This window comes from Stegostoma tigrinum, chromosome 9, assembly GCF_030684315.1.
Source record: "Stegostoma tigrinum isolate sSteTig4 chromosome 9, sSteTig4.hap1, whole genome shotgun sequence".
Classification (NCBI taxonomy): Eukaryota; Metazoa; Chordata; class Chondrichthyes; order Orectolobiformes; family Stegostomatidae; genus Stegostoma; species Stegostoma tigrinum.
Window position 1 is genome coordinate 31,999,593 of NC_081362.1, and position 22,084 is coordinate 32,021,676.

Here is a 22,084-nt window from a genome sequence, read left to right on the forward strand (position 1 = left end):
TAAGGGTTTAGAAGGGGCAGACTTCTTGAAAAACATCTAAAAGAGTTTTTTGTATTAATGCATACATTAGAAGATCCAACAGGGACAACACAGTGCTGGATCTCGTTCTGGGGAAAGAGGCCAGACAGGTGTTCAATGTGGCAGCAGGGGAACATTTAGGCAACAGCGACTACACCATAGTATGGTTCAGATTTGTTCTGGACGAGTGAAAAGATGGCCTGCAGAAAATAGCTTTGGACTGGGGGAAAGGCAGATTTTATTAAAATAAAGCAGGATCAGGCCACAGTTGACTGGGAACAGCTGCTTGCAAATAAATCTATAGCGGAATAGTGGGGTCATTCAAAAGGGAGCTAGGGAGAGTACAGGTCCAACATGTATCCTTGAGGGGAAAGTGTAGGAGCAGTAAGTTCAGAGACCCTGGATGCCTAGGACAATTCGGGGCTGGGTGAGAAAGAAGAGAAGGACATTTAGCAAATCAAAGGGGAGCAATTCAGCCGCACCCCTAGAGAAATGCAGCAACTGCAGTAGGAAACTTTAAAAAGTCATTAGAAGAGCAAACAGGGGACATTAGATTAGATTAGATTCCCTGCAGTGTGGAAAGAGGCCCTTTGGCCCAACAAGTCCACACCGCCCTTTGAAGCATCCCACCCAGACCCGTCCCCCTATAACCCACAAACCCCTGAACACTATGATCAATTTAGTATGTCCAATCCACCTAGCCTGCACATCTTTGGACTGTGGGAGGAAACCGAAGCACCCGGACAAAACCCACGCAGACACGGGGAGAATGTGCATACCCCACACATACAGTTACCTGAGGCTGGAATCGAACCCGGGTCTCTGGTGCTGTGAGGCTGCAGTACTAACCACTGAGCCACCGTGCCGCCCCCAATGACATGATAAAAGGACTTATGAGCAGGATTAAGGAGAATCTTAAAATACAGTATAAATGCATTAAAGGTAAGAGATTAACCAGGAAAAGAATAGGGCCCATTTGGGACCAAGCGGCCAACCTGTGTGTGAAGCTGCAGGATATTGGAGGGTGTTAAATGAATATTTCTCTTCAGTCTTCACTCTGGAAAAGAAGAATATAAGTACAGAATTCAGTAAGAGGGACTGTGAAGAACACAGTTTGACATAGAATATCGGGAGGTACTAGGGACTCTTATCAGGCTTAAAAAGAGACAAATCCCCTTGGGTCAGATGAATTGCATCCCAGGCTACTGTGGGAGGTGGGGCAGGAAATTGCAGGGGCTCTGACAAGAAGTGCCAGAGAACGAGAGGATAACTAATGTGATTTTCAGGAAGAGTAATGAGATGAACCAGAAAATTATAGACCTCAAGCCAGTAGTAGGGAAACTGTTGGAGAAAATTCTGAAGGAGCGAATTAATACCTACTTGGAAAAAAATGGATTAATTACAGATTGTCAGGCTTTGTCAGATGGAGATCACTTCGAACAAATATGTTAGATATTTTTTGAAAACGTGATCAAGTGTGTGGATGAAGGATGTTCAGCTGACGCAGATTACACGAACTTTAGCAAAGCTTTTGACAAAGGGAGACTGATCGAGAAAGTTAGAGCACTTGGAATTGAAGGAAACTTGGCGAAGTGGAACAGAAATTTGTTTATTAATAGGACATGAAGGGTAGTGGTAGACAGCTGTTTTAGTAACTGAAGTCTGGTGACCAGGGGTGTACCATAATGATCAGTACTGGTACCCTTTTGTTTGCTTTATCTATTAATCATCTAGATGAAAATGTGGGGGCGCATGTGAAAAGGATAGTTAAGAAGGCATATGGGACACTTGCTTTCATCAGTTGTAGCATAGAATATAAGAACAAGGAGGTAACGTTGGAGTTGTACAGAGTGTTGGGCAGGCCACAACTGGAGTATTGTGTGCAGTTCTGGTCGTCTTGCTACAGGAAGGATGGGATAGCTGTCGAGGGGTGCAGAGGAGGTTCTTGATGTTGTCTGAGATGGAGAGATTGAGCTACAGGGAGATTCTAGATAGGTCTGGATTGCCTTCTTTTTGAGCAGAGAAGACAGAGGGGATACATGATTAAGATATATAAGATTACAAAGGGTATGAACAGGGTGAATGGAAAGCGGCTGTTCCCCTTAGTTGAGGGGTCAATCATGAGGGCATTGTTTTAGGGTAAGGGGCAGGAGATTAATGGGATTTGGGAAAAAAAATACACTCAGTGGGTGGTGGGTTTCTGGAATACACTGCCTGGGACGGTAATGGAGGCTGGAAACCTTACAACCTTTAAAAAATATTTGGATGAGCACTTGAAATATCATAACATTCAAGGATATAGGACAATTGCAGGAAATTAGGATTAGTGCACATTCAGTGGTAGTTATTGTCAGTGCAGACTCGCCAGGCTGAAGGGCATTTTCTGTGCTGTATGAATCTATGAGGTGAGGAGAACTTCTTTACTCAGAGTTGTTAGGATTTGGAATGCACTGTCTGGGAGAGTGGTGGAGGCAGATTCCAAAGGTGGTTTCAAAAGAGAGCAGAATATATATTTGAAAGTGATGAATTTAGAGGACAATGGAGATAAGGCTGGAGAGTTGGACTAGCTAAGTAGCTCCTTTCGGAGCCAGTGCAGACATGAATGGATCGAACAGCTTCCTTCTGTACTGTAAAATTCTCTGATTCTATATTTAGTCTGAGGCCCATTCTCTTATATGCCTCTACGAACTCATCAACAATATCTTTCCTCACAATTGCATTGATTGCGTTCTCGACCACTGCGAGGGGAAAGTTGTGGTCTTTGAAGAACGTGGACATCTGGGATGTGCGGGAGTGGAATGCCTTATCCTGAGAGCAGATGCGGCAGAGGCAGAGGAATTGGGAATAGCAGATGGAATTTTTGCAGGAGAACACCCTTGACCGCGTCTCCCGCATTTCCCGCAACACATCCCTCACACCCCGCCCCCACAACAACCGCCCCAAGAGGATCCCCCTCGTTCTCACATACCACCCCACCAACCTCCGGATACAACGCATCATCCTCCGACACTTCTGCCATCTACAATCTGACCCCACCACCCAAGACATTTTTCCATCCCCAACCTTGTCTGCCTTCCGGAGAGACCACTCTCTCCATGACTCCCTTGTCCACTCCACACTCCTCTCCAACGCCACCACACCCTGCAACCGCAGGAAGTGCTACACTTGCCCCCACATCTCCTCCCTCACCCCCATCTCAGGCCCCAAGATGACTTTCCATATTAAGCAGATGTTCACCTGCACATCTGCCAATGTGGTATACTGTATCCATTGTACCCGGTGTGGCTTCTTCTACACTGGGGAAACCAAGCGGAGGCTGGGGGACCACTTTGCAGAACACCTCCGCTCGGTTCGCAATAAACAACTGCACCTCCCAGTCGTGAACCATTTTAACTCCCCCGCCCATTCCTCAGATGACATGTCCATCATGGGCCTCCTGCATTGCCACAATGATGCTACCCAAAGGTTGTAGGAACAGCAACTCATATTCCGTTTGGGAATCCTGCAGCCCAATGGTATCAATGTGGAATTCACAAGCTTCAAAATCTCCCCTTCCCCCCACTGCATCCCAAAGCCAGCCTAGCCTGTCTCCGCCTCCGTAACCTGTTCTTCCTCTCACCCATCCCTTCCTCCCACCTCAAGCCGCACCTCCATTTCCTACCCACCTACCTCATCCCACCTCCTTGACCTGTCCGTCTTCCCTGGACTGATCTATCCCCTCCCTACCTCTCCACCTATATTCTCCCATCCACCAATCTTCTTTTCTCTCCATCTTTGGTCCGCCTCCCCCTCTCTCCCTATTTATTCCAGAACCCTCTCCCCATCCCCCTCTCTGATGAAGGGTCTGAGCCCAAAACGTCAGCTTTCCTGCTCCTCTCATGCTGCTTGGCCTGCTGTGTTCTTACAGCTGTACACCTTGTTATCTCAGATTCTCCAGCATCTGCAGTTCCCATTTTCTCTAATCCTGATATCACATTCCTGGAGGTCCTGTTTTTCAACTTCTTACCTGACTCACTGAACTCCCTTTGCTGGAGCTCATCTTTCTTTTTGCTTATATTATTGGTACCATAAGGACCACAACCTTTGGTTGCTCATTGTTTCCCTTTAGCCCCAAGTACTGAAAGTACTTTGGCGGCTGAAAGAACCTTTGACTCATCTACTGAGGTGGTATGGGCTGAGGTTGCCGAGGAAGGTTTGTCAACCGAGTCAGTATGGGTGGAAGTTAGGAACAGCAAGGGAGCAGTCACCTCACTGGGGGTTTTCTACAGACCCCCAAATAGCAGTAGGGAGATCGAAGAACTCATTGGCCGGCAGGTTGTTGAAAAGTGCAAACGTAGCTGGGTTGATGTTATGGGTGACTTCAACTTTCTCAATATAGATTGGAACCTCCTTAGTGCAAATGGTTTGGATGGAGCCGTTTTTGTCAGGTGTGTTCAGGAGGGTTTCCTTACTCAGTATGTGGACAGGCCGACAAGGGGGGGAGGCCATTTTGGATTTGGTGCTCGGCAATGAGCCAGGACAGGCGTCAGATCTCATGGTGGGAGAACACTTTGGCGACAGTGATCACAACAGCCTCACATTTACCATAGCCATGGAAAGGGAAAGGAGCAGTTACCAGGGGAAGATATTTAACTAGGGTAAAGGAAACTATGACGCTATCAGACAGGAGTTGGGAAGTACAGACTGGGAGCGATTGTTTCACAGAAAGGGCACAGCAGACATGTGGAGACTGTTTCAGGAGCAGTTGTTGCGAATGACGTATAAATTTGTTCCTCTGAGACAGGTAAGAAAGGGTAAGATTAAGGAGCCTTGGATGACGGGTACAGAGGTGCTTCTTGTCAAAAAGAAAAAGGCAGCGTACGTAAGGTAGAGGAAACAAGGGTCTAGTACAGCTTTAGAGAATTACAGGCTTGCTCGGAAGGAGCTCAAAAGTGGACTGAGGAGAGCCAGGAGGGGGCACGAGAAAGGCTTGGCAGGAAAGATTAGGGAGAACTTGTGCGTGGAGTCTGAGCAGATAGGGGAAGCCCTAAATGAGTTTTATGCTTTGGTTTTCACTAAGGAAAGGGACCTTGTTGTGAATGAGAACTTTGAGCAGCAGGAAAACAGGCTTGAACAGATCAAGATTGAGGAAGTTGATGTGCTGGAAATTTTGGCAACCATTATGATTGATAAGTCCCCAGGGCCAGAACATATTTATCCTAGGTTGCTCCGGGAAGCGAGAAAGGAGGTTGCTAAGCCGTTGGCGAAGATCTTTGCTTCCTCACTCTCCACGGGAGGGAGGCAAATATTGTTCCTCTTTTCAAGAAAGGGAATAGGGAAATCCCTGGAAATTACAGATCAGTCAGTCTTACATCTGTGGTCGGCAAGGTTTTGGAAAGAATTCTGAGGGATAGGATTTATGACTATTTGGAAAAGCATAGCGTGATTAAAGAGAGTCAGCATGGCTTTGTGAGGGGCAGGTCATGCCTTACAAATCTTATTGAGTTCTTTGAGGAAGTCACGAGACAGGTTGACGAGGGTCGAGCAGTGGATGTGGTGTACATGGACTTCAGCAAGGCATTTAATAAGGCTCCCCACGGCAGGCTCATTCATTAAGTCAGGAGGTATGGGATACAGGGTGATTTGGCTGTCTGGATTCAGAATTGGTTGGCTGACAGGAGGCAGAGAGTGCCTGTAGATGGTAAGTATTCTGCCTGGAGGTCAGTGCTGAGTGGTGTCCTGCAGGGCTCTGTTCTTGGGCCTCTGCTCTTTGTAGTTTTTATAAATGACTTGAATGAGGAGGTTGAGGGGTGGGTTAGTACGTTTGCTGATGACAGAAAGGTTGGAGGTGCCATTGATAGTATGGAGGGCTATTGCAGGCTTCAGCGAGACATTGACAGAATGCAGAGCTGGGCTGAGAAATGGCAGATGGAGTTCAACCTGGATAAATGCGAAGTGATGCATTTTGGAAGGTCAAACTTAAATGCTGAATATAGGATTAAAGGCAGGATTCTCGGCACTGTGGAGGAACAGCGGGATCTTGGTGTTCAAGTGCATAGCTCCCACAAAGTTCCCACCCATTTGGATATGGTTGTCAAGAAAGCATATGGTGTTTTGGCTTTCATTAACAGGGCAAGGTTATGCTGCAACTCTATAAAACCCTGGTGAGACCACACTTGGAATATTGTGTCCAGTTCTGGTTGCCCTATTATAGGAAAGATGTGAAGGCTTTGGAGAGGGTGCAAAGGAGGTTTACCAGGATGCTGCCTGGACTGGAGGGCTTGTCTTACGAGGAGATGTTGACTGAGCTCGGACTTTTCTCTCTGGAGAGAAGGAGGAAGAGAGGCGACCTGATCGAGGTGTACAAGGTAATGAGAGGCATGGATAGAGTTGATAACCAGAGACTTTTCCCCAGGGCAGGATTGACTGCCACGAGGGGTCATAGTTTTAAGGTGTTAGGAGGAAGGTATAGAGGAGATGTCAGAGGGAGGTTCTTCACCTGGAGAGGTGTGAGCGCATGGAATAGTTTACCAGTGGTAGTCGTGGAAGCGGAATCATTAGTGACATTTAAGCGACTGCTGGACATACACATGGACAGCAGTGAATTGAGGGGAATGTAGGTTAGGTTATTTTATTTTTGAATTAGGATTATTCCACGGCACAACTTCGTGGGCCGAAGGGCCTGTACTGTGCTGTACTTTTCTATGTTCTATAGAACATAGAACAGTACAGCACAGAACAGGCCCTTCAGCCCACAATGTTGTGCCGACCGTTGATCCTCATGTATGCACCCTCAAATTTCTGTGACCATATGCATGTCCAGCAGTCTCTTAAATGACCCCAATGACCTTGCTTCCACAACTGCTGCTGGCAACGCATTCCATGCTCTCACAACTCTCTGTGTAAAGAACCCGCCCCCCCCTTCTACTATATCTAATTACTTCTTGAAATCGCAAGTTCATGCTCCCAAATGCGCCTGTTATCTCTTAAAATGCACATATACAATCCATCTGGACTAGGAATTTTATACTGTCCTGTGTTTGATTATTCAAAACATTTTTTATATTTTAAATGCACTTCCCTCATTACTCATCTCATCCTTTAATGCCAAGTTTATTTATCCTAATCGCAGCTAAATTCCAAAGCAAAAAAAATGTTTGTGCCATTTCTTTATCATTATTTATGATATCATTCTGTCTGTTCACTAATTGTCCAATCTCCATCTTAGACTTTTGAAACAAAAATTTGTCTGCAAGCTACTTTACAAATTTTAACTGATCACTTAATCTGCACTATTAACGCCCCTTTTCCCCGACCACTCTACTTCCCCATTATTGCATAAATGGCTGTCCCCCTCTATGCTTCACACCAGCTTTGATGAATAGTCATCCAGACGTGAAACATTAGCTTGCTGCCTCCATGGATGCTGCTTAACCCACTGTGTTTCCAGCATTTTTTTGTTTTCAGGACAGATTCTAGCATCTGCAGCAATTTGCTCCCCCATCAAAAGAGATTCCTCTTTCTCACACCCTTAAATCTTACTTCTCCTGACCAATATACTAATGTACACTTGACTTGGATAATATTTTCCTTGTGATCTTTAGGAAGAAAAGAATCCTTTAAGTTTCCTTTTCTTAGCTGCAGAGCAAGCGTGCCCATCTAAATATTAAATCCCCTCTTTTCTCATTATTCGTGTAGAACATAAGGAGAACAGATAACAGACATAATCTGATCAGTTTCTACAATTACTGAAATCAGTTTTGAGACTTACTGCTGTAAAGTATCTCAGTGGAAAAGGAGATGTTGTTTCTTGAGCTTATGCTTTGTTGAAACATTGCAGCAGACCTAGGGGAGAAATGTTAGCATAAGTACATGGTGGTTCATTGAAATTGCAAGCAACTGCGAGGTCAGTGTCCTATGAAAGAGTGGAGAAGTTCCACAGTCACCTTTGACAAGTCTTGTCTTATGACCAGTAAATAAGTACAACTGAAATGCTGCTTCACGTGGAAAAATAACACTCCCTTATAACACAGATTTAAATAGTTTTAAGTACATAGTATAACCTTAAAGATCATTTCTGTAGAAATGGTTTTGAAGTGTTTGGCCTCAACAACCATGAGAATGATTTATAATGTCTCCTGAGTGTGAAACCAGTTAGAAGAGATGCTTCGTTGCAAGCGTTTTTAACAATTGATGATTGTTCTGTCTCTGTGGAGGAAAAAAATGTATTCTGAGTAAGGCAGGCTTATTGCACAGTGGTAGTCTCCCTACTCCTGGACAGGGAGGCTAGGGTTCAAACCCCATCTGCTCCAGGGGTGTGTAATAACATCTTTCTGAGCACATGATCAGGAAAAGTTAAAACAATCACTCACACTTCACAATTGCACTGACACAACAGCCATGTCTGACTGACTACACCCTGGTTGAGCTAATAACATTGTTAGCTTTCAAAGCACATCTAGTGCTGCAGTACCCAGCCAAGTACTTTTGTTTTTAATATTTTGGTTTGATGTGATTAAAATTTCAGTTTATCTAATATAATGGTGATATTGGTGAGGTTTAGCTCAGTTGGCTGATGACTTGTTTGTAATGCAGTGTGACACCAATAGGACGGGTTCAGTTCTCCAGGTATACCACATCAGCTGCATACGTTGTCCGTCCTCTCTCTTACCTCATCAAGTTTGTTAATTATGAATTCTCTTTAACCAGTCCTTGTGGGCATTCCTTAAACAACCTAGACTTGACTAAATGACTGCCAACTTGTGCTCCAAATCACCATTTCTAAATGCTTTCCTGTCATTGAGTTTAAACTAAATTGGCTGGTAATTGTTGAGCTTGTCCTTCCATCTATTTCTGAACAAGGGTGTGACATTTTTTGGGCACAACGTCAGAAACAGATGGATGATACTGAGGAACATGAAGATGCGGGCCATCGAGGAATTTTGAAGACCATCCTCAAAGAAGGAAGCAATACAATCTTTAGGACTGAGCGGATTCTACAGGACATTTGGACCAAACTTCAGTAGCGTAGTGGCACTGTTGGCGGATTTGTTAAAATAAAACTCAAAATTTTGGTGGACAGAACAGTGCCAGGAGGCACTTGAAAATTTAAAAGCAGTGCTAACCACTGCACCAATTTTAGCCATGCTAAAGTTTTTGAAACCCTTCAAAGTTGCCATCGATGCAAGCAATGTAGGTGTTGGAACTGTGTTGTTACAGAAGGATCACTGTGGAATTGAAAGACCAATCAGTTATTTTTCAAAAAAAAACTCAATATCACCAGAAAACTATTCAACCATTGAAAAGAGCTATTGAGTTTGGTAATGGCCTTACAACATTTTAATGTTTACATTGCAAATAATGCATCAGAGACAATTGTGTATATCGAGCACACTTCTTTGACATTTCTGGAAAGATTTAAGGCCAAAGAACACCAATTTTTTTAAGTATCATGTACTAGCATTTCATATATAGATTGTACATGCTGCGAGTCATGAGAATATAATCATGGATGCTTTATTGAGGTTTGAAAGAAAAATGCTTTATAAGATAGAAATGGTAGTGTTCAATGTTGCGTATGAATAGAATTAATATAAAATATGTAACTCTAGATTAATGAGCTATGGATCTAGTAATATAATGGAGTTAAGATTTTAAGAGAAAAAAATGAAGCCATCTTTTCATAATTATGGTTCATCCTTTTCTTAAGGGGTGAGGTGTTGTGAAGTTGGGTAGAGTACTTGTGGATTGGGAGGCAGAAAGTTAGAGTTTGGTGTTTGTCAAATACTGATAGTGTGATCCTTTAAAAGCTGATGTGCTTTCTCGATGCTTAGAGATTTAAAATGGATGTCTGTGAGTAGCCGCTTGAAATATTGCAAGTGCGTAGAGTGCACCTGAATTGAAAAGTTTATATCGAAAGGCTGTACGGTTAGTAGACCAAGCAGCAGTTTTTGCCAAGACAACAAATTTTGAATTTACCCAATCAATTTGAACCAGATACTTAGGTACCAAAAACCAATTAAATTTAAATCTGATGTTTTTGACAACATAGGACCAATTCTACTTTAAGAAATAGTGATATGTCATCACTGATATAAAAGAAGGGAACAGTTAGACAAAGCCCCAGAGCTGACTGCTATCTGCCAGAGCTAACAGCACTCAGCTTTTGAGAGAATCACTGGCTCGCAGAGCCTCCTCTATGTCATAGAGAAAGCACTATCTAAATAAAAATGGTACCCACAGCACAACTAGTTAACATTCCTGACACAAGAATTGATGGAGAAGGCATTCCCGATAGAAGAATCTTGGGAGAAGGCACAGAACTTTCCGGAAGACTCGTAACCTGGCTGTAAGTTTGAGAGACTAAATTCTTTTTCGTAATATAAGTGGACTTGCATTTATTGAAATAACATACCATTTGAATATTGTTTATTCAGGAATAGTTGGTAGTTAGAAGAGATTTATTCAGTTTGTTAATAGTTTAGTTAATTTGTTCACTGTTAGAGTTAAATTAATTAATTGTTACTTGTTGATTTTTACATGAGTGTCAGGGATTTTTTTTATTTCGCCACTAGAAGTTGTTGAGAGGCAGGTTACATCACTTTTCACACTCTCTTTACAGATTATAGGGTGAAGTGCTCCTTTCTGCATGTTTCATTTTTGGTTCTCAGAGGAAGGTCAACCTCTGCTTTGTAAAACTAATTCCAGTTGCGTTGAGGTAAATCTGGCCTGAAGAGATGGCAGGAAGATACTTCGATAAAAAGAATGAGGAGAGCACAAAGGGGACATTAAAAAAAACACTGGCAGATAACGTTTAAAAAATAAACTCAAAGCTATTTCAAATGTATATTTAGGGTAAGAACATAATTGGAGAATGAGTCGGGCCTATTAGGGATCAACGTAGTAATGTGTGCGTGGAGCTGAACAACATAGCTGAAGCTTTAGAGGAGTGCAGTTGTAGGTATCAGTGATGTACCTTAATAAAGTAGCTTTGTTCAAGGGGAGGTACTAGCAGTTTTGGCAGACTTGAAACTGGATAAATATACAGACTCAGATGAAGTGTAGTCCAGACTGCTGTAGGAGGCAAGGTAGGAGATTGCAGGTCCTCTGACATTATTTTGTAAAGCTTTTCTGTCCACAGGAGGGTGGTAAGAGGATTGAAGGACATCTACTGTGCTATCATTATTCAAGAAAGGTAATGGGGGTAAGACAGGAAACTATTAGCCAATGGGCCTAACATCAATGGTTGCGAAACTGCTGAAAAAGAATCTGAGGGTGAGACTTAAGCTCCACTTGGAGAGGCATGGATTAATGAAGGGTAGTTGGCAAGGCTTTGTAAGAAGAAGGTCACCTCTAACAAATTTGAATTTTTCAAGAAGCTGACTTGTGCGACTGACAGTAGTGCAGTTATTGGAGTCTGTGTACATTTCAGTAAAGCTTTTGACAGGTCTTGACATGACAGACCGGTTAAAAACCTAACAGCATGTGGGATCCAGGGCAATTTGTCAGATTGGATCCAAAATTGACTTAGTGACGGGAAGCAGAGAGTGATGGTTGATGTGTGTTTTTGTGACTGGATACCTCAGTCTGGTGACATACCACTGGGTTCATTGTTGGGTCCTTTCTTGTTTGAAGTGCATATTAATGATCGCAACATGAACTTAAGAGATATGATGAATAAGTTCACATATAATGTAAAAATTGGTTGTGTGGTACATACAAAGATGAAAAACCTTAGACAAGAGGACGATGTAGGTGGAACATAGAACATTACAGCGCAGTACAGGCCCTTTGGCCCTCCATGTTGTACCGACCTGTGAAACCAATCTGAAGCCCGTCTAACCTACACTATTCCATTATCATCCATATGTTTATCCAATGACCATTTAAATGCTCTTAAAGTTGGCGAGTCTACTACTGTAAGATAATAAAGTGTGAAGCTGGATGAACACAGCAGGCCAAGCTGCATCTCAGGAGCACAAGAGTTGACGTTTCGGGCCTAGAACATTCATCAGAGAGATGGGCCTAGGCCCGAAACGTCAGCTTTTGTGCTCCTGACACGCTGCTTGGCCTGCTGTGTTCATTCAGCTTCACACTTTATTATCGAGGATTCTCCAGCATCTGCAGTTCCCATTATCTCTGAGTCTACTACTGTTGCAGGCAGGGCATTCCACGCCCTTACTACTCTCTGTGTGAAGAACCTACCTCTGACTTCTGTCCTATATCTATCACCCCTCAATTTAAAGCTCTGTCCCCTCATGCTAGCCATCACCGTTCAAGGAAAAAGGCTCTCAATGTCCACCCTATCTGATCCTCTGATCATCTTGTATGTCGCTATTAAGTCGCCTCTTAACCTTCTTCTCTCTAACGAAAACAGCCTCAAGTCCCTCAGCCTTTCCTCATTACACCTTCCCTCCATACCAGGCAAGATCCTGGTAAATGTCCTCTGCACCCTTTCCAATGCTTCCAATCCTTCCTATAATGCGGCGACCAGAACTGTACACAGTACTCCCAGTGTGGTTGCACCAGAGTTTCGTACAGCTGCAACATGACCTCATGGCTCCGAAACTCAATCTCTCTACCAATAAAACCTAATACACCGTACACCTTCATACGAAACCTCTCAACCAAGGTAACAACTTTCGGGAATCTATGCACATGGACACCACAATCTCTCTGCTCATCCACACTACCAAGAATCTTACCATTAGCCATTCTATATTCGTGTTACTCCTTCCAAAGTGAATCACCTCGCACTTTTCCACATTAAACTCCACTTGCCACCTCTCAGCTCAACTCTGCAGCTTATCTATGTCCCTCTATAACCTGCAACATCCTCCCGCACTATCCACAACTGCACCAACTTTAGTGTAATCCGCATATTTACTAACCCATCCTTCTACGTCCTCATCAGGTCATTTATAAAAATCACAAACAGCAGTGGCCCGAAAACTGATCCTTGCAGTACACCATTCGCAACTGAACTCCAGGATGAACATTTCCAATCAACCACCGCCCTCTGCCTTCTTACAGCTAGCCAATTTCTGACCCAAACTGCTAAATCACCCTCAATCCCATGCCTCCGTATTTTCTGCAATAGCCTGCCATGGGGAGCCGTATCAAATGCTTTACTGAAATCCATGTGCACCACATCAACCACTTTACCCCCACCCACCTGTTTGGTCACCACCTCAAAGAGCTCAATAAGGTTTGTGAGGCACAACCTACCCCTCACAAAACTGTGCTGACTATCCCTAATCAAATTATTCCTTTCTGGATGATTATAAATCCTATCTCTTATAATCCTTTCCAACACTTTACCCACAATTGAAGTAAGGCTCACTGGTCTATAATCACCAGGGCTGTCTCTACTCCCCTTCTTGAACAATGGGACAACATTTGCTATCCTCCAGTCTTCTGGCACTATTCCTGTAGACAATGACGACATAAAGATCCAAGCCAAAGGCTCTGCAATCTCCTCCCTCGCTTCCCAGAGAATTCTAGGATAAATCCCATCCGGCCCAGGGGACTTATCTATTTTCACACTTTCCAGAATTGCTTACACCTCCAACTTATGAACCTCAATCCCATCTAGTCTAATAGCTTGTATCTCAGTATTCTTGACAACATTGTCTTTTCCCTGTGTGAATACTAATGAAAAATATTCATTTAGCACCTCTCCTATTTCTTAAGACTCCATGCACAACTTCCCACGACTGTCCTTGACTGGCCCTAATCTTACTGTAGTCATTCTTTGATCCTACCTACCAAAGACTTCTCATGTCCCCTCCTGTCTCTTCTTAGCTCTCTCTTTAGGTCCTTCTGGCTAACTTGTTACTCTCAAGCTCCCTAACTGATCCTTCATCTTTACATAAGCCAACTTCTTTAGTAAACCACAGTTCCCTCACTCAACCATTTCCTCCCTGCCTGACAGGTACACACTTATCAAGGACATGAAGTAGCTATTCCTTGAACAAGCTCCACATTTCAATTGTGCCCAACTCCTGCAGTTTCCTTCCCCATCCTATGCATCCTAAATCTTGCCTCATCATCTCATAATTGCCTTTCCCCCAGCTATAAACTGTTGCTCTGCTGTCCCTTTCCATCGCTAAAGTAAACATAACCGAATTGTGGTCACTATCACCAAAGTGCTCACCTATCTCCAAGTCTAACACCTGGCCTGGTTCATTACCCAGTACCAAATACAATATGGCCTCGCCTCTCGTTGGCCTATCTACATACTGTGTCAGGAAACCCTCCTTCACACATTGGACAAAAACTGACCCATCTAAAGTACTCGAACTATGGTGTTTCCAGTCAATATTTGGAAAGTTAAAGTCCCCCATAACAACTATCCTGTTACTTTCGCTCTGATCCAGAATCATCTTTGCAATCTTTTCCTCTACATCTCTGGAACTTTTCAGAGGCCTGTGAAAAACTCCCAACAGGATGACCTCTCCTTGCGAGTTTTGAGAAGATTTGTAGCTCAGGTTGAGGTTCTGGATGTGAGTTTGCTCGCTGAGCTGGAAGGTTAGTTTTCAGACGTTTCGTCAACATTCTAGGTAACATCAGTGAGCCTCCGACGAAGCGCTGGTGTTATGTCCTGCTTTCTATTTATCTGTTTAGGTTTCCTTGGGTTGGTGATGTCATTTCCTGTTCTTTTTCTCAGAGGATGGTAGATTGGCTCCAAATCAATGTGTTTGTTGATGGAGTTCCGGTTGGAATGCCATGCTTCTAGGAATTCTCGTGCATGTCTCTGTTTGGCTTGTCCTAGGATGGATGTGTTGTCCCAATCAAAGTGGTGTCCTTCCTCATCTCTATGTAATGATATGAGTGATAGTGGGTCATGGACTCAAAAAAGATAAAAACATCGTTATCCTACCTGCAGACAAAGGACGCTTGACAGTCATTTTAAACCGAACAGACTACATTGAGAAAGCAAACGCACTGCTTGCAGATACCGACACTTAGCAACAGGTGGCGATAGACCCGACCCCACAACTAGAGAACCGAATCACAGCCTTACTCAAAAAACTTCAAAAATCTGGAGAATTAAACAAGAGAGACTTCCAAAAAATGAAACCAGATGCATCCAACACACCACGCTTCGACGGACTACCAAAAATTCACAAACCAGGAGCCCCCCCTCAGGCCCATAGTGCCGCGACCTGGAACACCAACCTACAGATTAGCCAAAGAACTACACCAAAGACTAAAACACCTAGTAGAAGACTCCCACCACTCCAGTCGCTCCACCCAAGAATTCCTGAACACCAAAGACACCAAGATAGAAGAGGATGAAATAATGGTCTCCTTTGACGTAACAGCCCTGTTGACATCCATCAACATCAACCTGGCCAAAGAAACACTGACTACATTATTAGAAGAACCGACGACACATACACCAGACACCACCAACCTCATCAGCAAGGACAACATCATCAAGCTAGTGGACCTATGCCTCACCACCCACTTCACTTTCAATAACAAAACCTACAGACAAACCAACGGTACACCCATGGGATCTCCGATATCAGGGTTCTTAGCAGAGGCAGTAATGCAGAGACTCGGACAAACAGCTCTGCCAATCATCCAACCCAAACTTTGGGTTCGCTGCGTGGATGACACCTTTGTCATCACCAAACAAAACAAATTAGAGGAAACCTTCAAGACCATCAATAATACCCTTACTAGCATAACATTTACAAAAGAGGAGGCAAACAACAACAAACTGCCATTCCTAGATGTCACAGTAGAGCGAACAGTCAATGGGGAACTTCAAACCAGCGTCTACAGGAAAACAACACATACAGACCAAATACTGAACTACAGGAGCAACCATCCCAAAACCCACAAACAAAGCTGCATTAGAACATTATTCCAACGAGCCACCACACACTGCAGCACAGAGGAACTACAAAGAGCAGAAGAAAATCACCTATACAGCGTATTTAAAAAGAATGGGTACCCTATGAACACAGTCCACCGATTTCTCAGCAACAAACCCAAACAAACAGACAAAATGGGCTCAGAAACCATAACCACTCTCCCCTACATCAAAGACATTTCCAAAATAACTGCCAGAGTACTCCGACCTCTTGGCATCAGGGTAGCCCACAAACCCACCAACACACTAAAACAGCAGCTAATGAACTTAAAAGACCCTACATAGACAACAAGCAAAACGAATGTCATCTACAAAATACCTTGCAAGAACTGTGACAAACACTACATTGGACAACCAGGCAGAAAGCTAGGCACCAGGATACATGAACATCAACTAGCCACGAAACAACATGACCCACTATCACTCATATCCTTACATACAGATGAGGAAGGACACCACTTTGATTGGGACAACACATCCATCCGAGGACAAGTCAAATAGAGACACACACGAGAATTCCTAGAAACGTGGCATTCCAACCGGAACTCCATCAACAAACACATTGATTTGTAGCCAATCTACCATCCTGTGAGAAAAAGAACAGGAAATGACATCACCAATGCAGGAAATGACATCACCAACCCAAGGAAACCTAAACAGATAAATAGAAAGCGGGACATAACACCAGCGCTTCGTCGGAGGCTCACTGTTGATGTTACCTAGAATGGTGACAAAACATCTGGGAACAAACCTTCAAGCTCAGTGAACCAGCTTACATCTGGAACAAAATACAGACCCACTCTTCTGTGGACCGAAAGGAGGGGAGTGCTGTCTTGGAGGTGAAAGGAGGACGTCGGGTTGGCTGTGCACCCTTGCAACCAGTGGATCTTAATGCTGGCTTCGGCCTAACGCTGGTTCAGGGGAGCAGTCAACCTGCAACGATGGCTGCGGCAAGTGCTCGTGCCCCAGGTCAGGGGGTCCGGAACACCATCCGTGTTTCCGTAAAGAAGGTGGATGAAGGTGCACCTGTGGACTGGACCTTCTTGGTGAAGAGGGTCCTGTTGGACTGTTGTGGGTTCGCTGCTGCGGACATTTACTGCCTGCAGGATTTCACTGGAGGAGGTTTTTACGATGTGACCTTCAGGAGTGCCAAGCTTTGCGAGCGCTTCCTGGAGGTTTTCAAGGAGAAAGGAGGTGAAGGCCCCCTCTCTGTATTGACCGCTGTCCCGCTGTTTGTGATGCCAGTGCAGAGGAGCCGTATGGTGACTGTACACATGTACAACCCGCATGTGCCAGCAGTTGATGTCCTGACCTTCCTTGGAAGGTACGTGAAGGTGGAAGGAGACCTAACTGACATCATGGACCCCTTTGGCATCTGGATGAGTAAGAGGCAGGTCAAGGTGACGCTGAGGATAGACAAGGACGGGAATGTCGTACACCCACCGTCCAGCTTCACGATCGGTGGGAGCAAGGGCTACCTGACCCTTGCAGGGCAACCTAAAGTCTGCCATGCCTGTGGTGCGTCAGGTCACGTGACGGCCGACTGCAAAGCCACCATCTGCAAGAACTGCAGGGAGGAGGGACACCTTGCAAAGGATTGCCCACGAGAGAAACGCTGCAACCTTTGCGGGGAAGCGGGCCACCTCTATAGGGCATGCCCGCAGCGGGGGACCACCTACGCCCAGGTCGCTGGCAGGGGCAATGCGGGTTCAGCCCCCCCCCGGAGGAGAGGAAGGCACCAGGACCCAGCAAGTACCCCACTAATGTGCAGGAGGGCCAGGTCGTGCAGGAGGGCCCAGCCCCGCAGGATGGGCCCGAGGCCAGCAAAGCGCCCCTGCAGGCTCCGCTCCCCCCCCAACAACCCGGAGTCGATGGAGGCGGTGACAGGCGACCCAGGGGAGTGGATGACGGTCCGGAAAGCGAGGAGGAAGGTGCGTCGACGGGCCCAGGAACCGCAACCATCAGGCTGGAAGAGGCAGCTACAGGGGGGCTATAAGAGGTCCTCTGACGAGGGGGATTTGGAGAGGGCCCGCCCGAAGCAGAAGTTAAAGATCTCGAGGGAGAAGGAAGGCAGCACCACGCTTCCAGGTGACGGGAGGCGTCCTGAGGATCCCTCCGACACCCAGTCAAGTACGCTGGGGCACTGGAGGGCCCCCCGGAACTTCCAGGCGGGAAGGAGAAAACAGCGCATCCCCAACCTGACCCGGAGCCGGGCCCTCCTGCCTCCGCACCCCTGACGGGGGGATGCCACCCAGAAGGCAGCACGGACGGTTTCCTGAGCCCGGAGAGCGTCCAGCAGTTATCCCGGGCAATGGGCATGAAGGGACAGATGGAGGGGCTGGACCTTGGACTTGGGGAGGGTACTGTGGTACTGCCCACAATGGGGGTACGAATTGCGAGCATTAATGTGCGCAGTGTCAAGTCCACCGCAAGATGTGTATCCACGTTGGCCTACCTGACCACCATCAAGGCGGACCTCCTGTTTCTGCAGGAGTGCAGGATACCACACCTTGGCAGGTACGGGAAATGGTCCGGCACCTGGACCTGTGGGCCCTCAATCTGGTCGGGGGGTAATGACTGTCGCTCCTCAGGCCTGGCCATTCTGCTGCGGGGGCGCGACTTCACCATCTCTCAAGTTTAGGAGGTGGTGGGGGGGCGCCTCCTAGTGGCTGATGTCACCTACAGGAACGCTCCCCTGAGGCTGATCAACGTGTACGCCCCAGCGGTACGGAATGAGCGGTTGGCCGTCCTGCAGCGGCTTCCACCCCTGCTGGCTACGTCCAGGCCGGTCATCCTAGGCGGAGACTTCAACTGCATCATTGATGCAGATGGAAGATCTGGCATGGGGACAGCGGGTGGGGGGAGTCAACTGGACGTCACGGTTAAGGACGCCAAGCTGCTCGACGTCTTCAGCACCCCTGCAGACGGAGCGCAGCGGAGGTACACCTGGTCGCGGCCAGACGGGTCTATTCGCTCAAGGATAGACTTCCTGTTTGTGTCACGGGCGTTTTCGGTAAGGACCACCGGCGTCGAGCCAGGGTTCTTCTCTGACCACTGCCTCCTGCTGGCTGACTGTCACTTACAGGAAGACCAGCCGGCCGGCAAGGGGACGTGGAAGCTCAACACGACTCTGTTGACCCCAGAGAACGTCGAGGAGCTTAAGAGGGAGTATGCCGGTTGGAGAACCGTGAAACTCCTCTTTGAGTCTCCGGGCGACTGGTGGGAGACGGTGAAGGAGAACATCAAGAGATTCTTTGTCCTCAAGGGTGTTCGGAAGGCGAGAGAGAGGCGGGGAAAGCTGTCGCGACTCCAGAAAAGGGTGCAGAGCCTGCTTCTTCTGCAGTTGATGGGGTTCGATGTCACGGAGGACCTCCGCGAGGTGAGGGGCCAGCAAACCTCGCTCTTCGCCGCGGAGGCCTCCAGGATAATCTTCCGGTCCAGGGTCCGCTCCATGGAGCAGGACGAGACGTGCTCGCGTTTCTTCTTTCAGAAGGTGCACAAAGAGAGCTCTGTGCTTAGCTGGCTGAAGGAGGATGACGGCTCGGTGACATCGTCTCGGCCCGACATTTTGAGGATCAGCAGATCCTTCTATGCCGGACTGTATGACACGAAGCCCACGGACAGCACGGCCTCCGAGTCGTTCCTGTCATCTATCACGGAGGTCTTAGACGACGGCACGAGGGAGTGGCTGGACCGGCCGATATCCCTGGACGAGCTGACCAGAACCCTCAAGTCCTTGGAGAGGAATAGGACTCCCGGAAGTGACGGCTTACCGGTCGAGCTGTATTCCGCTCTGTGGGACCTGGTCGGCCAGGACCTGCTGGAGGTGTATGATAGTGCGCTTCGGGCAGGGGAAATGTGCAAGTCCATGAGGAAGGGCATCATCACCCTCATTTACAAGAGGAAGTGGGAGAGGGAAGAAATTAAGAATTGGTGTCCCATTTCACTATTGAACGTGGACTACAAAATCCTGGCCAAGGTCATAGCCAACCGGGTCAGGTCTGTCCTGGAGTCGGTGATTCACCCTGACCAAACCTGTGCTGTGCCAGGCAGGAAGATCGCTGAGAGCCTCACGCTCATCAGGGATACGATCGCCTACATACAGGACAGGCGGGTGGACACCTGCCTCGTCAGCCTGGACCAGGAGAAGGCCTTCGACAAGGTCTCTCATGCTTACATGAGGGACATCCTCTCCAAATTGGGGCTTGGGGAGGGCACCCGCAATTGGATCTGGCTGCTCTACGCCAACATCGTTAGCGCAGTCTCGATCAACGGGTGGGAATCGGACAGTTTTCCTGTTAGATCTGGAGTCAGGCAGGGCTGCCCGTGCTCTCCTGCCTTGTTTGTGTGCTGTGTGGAGCCTTCGCCGCATCCATCAGGAAGGACGTGAGCCTGAAGGGCGTGACTATCCCAGGCAGCGGAGGCCTTCAGGTCAAGACCTCCCTGTACACGGACGATGTCGCCGCCTTCTGCACCGATCGTCGGTTGGTGAGTAGACTGTTGGACATCTGCGGCCAGTTTGAACTGGCCTCGGGTGCCAAAGTCAATAGGGGTAAGAGCGAGGTTATGTTCTTCGGGAACTGGGATGACCGCTCCTTCATCCCCTTCACCGTCAGGACAGACTACCTGAAGGTGCTGGGTGTTTGGTTTGGTGGAGCTGGGGCGTGCACTAAGACTTGGGAGGAGCATATCACCAAATTGAAGCAGAAACTGGGCAGGTGGACGCTCCGGTCCATCTCCATCGCGGGTAAGAACCTGGTTGTCAGGTGCGAAGGGCTTTCGGTACTGTTGTCTGTGGCGCAGGCCTGGCCTATTCCCTGGGCCTGCGCCACTGCAGTCACCTGGGCCATCTTCCACTTCATTTGGGGGTCGAGGATGGACTGGGTCCGCAGGGGCACCATGTACAAAGACCTGGAAAATGGGGGAAAGGGCGTACCGAACGCCACCCTCACCCTGACGGCTACCTTTGTGTGCGGCTGCATCAAGCTGTGCGTAGATCCTCAGTATGCAAACACCAAGTGTCACTACTTACTGAGGTTCTACCTGTTCCCGGTGTTGCAAAGGATGGGCCTGGCCTCGTTGCCGCGGAATGCTCCGAGTAGTTGGACCGTTCCGTACCACCTGTCCTTCGTGGAGAAATTTTTGAAAGGAAACACCTTTGACCACAAGGCCGCCAGGCACTGGTCAGCACGTAGTATCCTCGGGACCCTTCGGGAAAAGGAGAGGGTGGATCCCGTCGTGTGGTTCCCCACGCAGACTGCCAAGTCGCCTCATCGCTAGAACTTTCAAACAAGCACAAAGACATTGCTTGGCTGGCGGTGAGAGGGGCTCTGCCAGTGAGATCCTTTATGCATGCCCGGAATCTCTGCGCCACTGCACATTGCCCTCGAGGTGGCTGCAGGGGATACGAGACTGTCGATCACCTCCTTCTGGAGTGTGCCTATGTGCAGGAGGTCTGGAGGGGGATGCAGTGGTATTTGTTGAGGTTCGTCCCGAGCAGCTCCGTGATGCGGGACTCCGTGCTCTACGGGCTGTTTCCGGGGACGCACACCGAGACCAACATCAACTGCGCCTGGAGGACTATCAATGCAGTGAAAGACGCGCTTTGGTCTCCCCGCAACTTGCTGGTCTGCCAGCTGAAAGAACTGACCCCGACCGAGTGTTGCAGACTGGCACACTCCAAGGTCCAGGACTACGTGCTGAGGGACGCGCTAAAGCTTGGGGCAGCCGCCGCCAAGGCGCGGTGGGGAAAGACCACGGTATGAAACCCCTCGTTCAGAATAGAAAAAAGAACCTTATCTGGTAACTGGGCCCAGCTGGCGCCTTCCCCAACTGGTCAGGGGGCCAACTGGGACTGTGCGGGGTGACGACTGCCAGGGTGTTTTCTTTGCTTTGTTTTTTTTTCCTTCTTTGTTTTTTTCCTTTAGTTGGTGTATGTACCCCCTGGGTAACCCGGAGCGCTTGCATGACTGGATAGGTGTGTAAATATGTTTTTTTTTGTACATCTTACAAATAAAGTATATTTTTTCAAATAAAGAAAGTGACGAAACGTCTGAAAACTAACCTTCCAGCTCAGCGAGCAAACTCACATCCATGACCTCTCCTTTCCTGTTTCTAACCTCAGCCCATACTACCTCAGGAAACGAGCCCTCAGCAAAAGTCCTTTCTGCCACCGTAATACTGTCCTTGACTAATAATGCC

At 47.1% G+C, this 22,084-nt stretch overlaps 1 protein-coding gene and 1 pseudogene across 2 annotated transcripts in view; both read left to right on the forward strand.

Moving 5' to 3' along the window:
* tulp4a (TUB like protein 4a) overlaps positions 1–22,084 on the forward strand; it is a 599,754-nt gene that overhangs the window by 344,972 nt on the left and 232,698 nt on the right. The gene's annotated exons all lie outside the window — the stretch shown is intronic.
* Positions 8,052–8,233, forward strand: LOC125455237 (small nucleolar RNA U3; annotated as a pseudogene).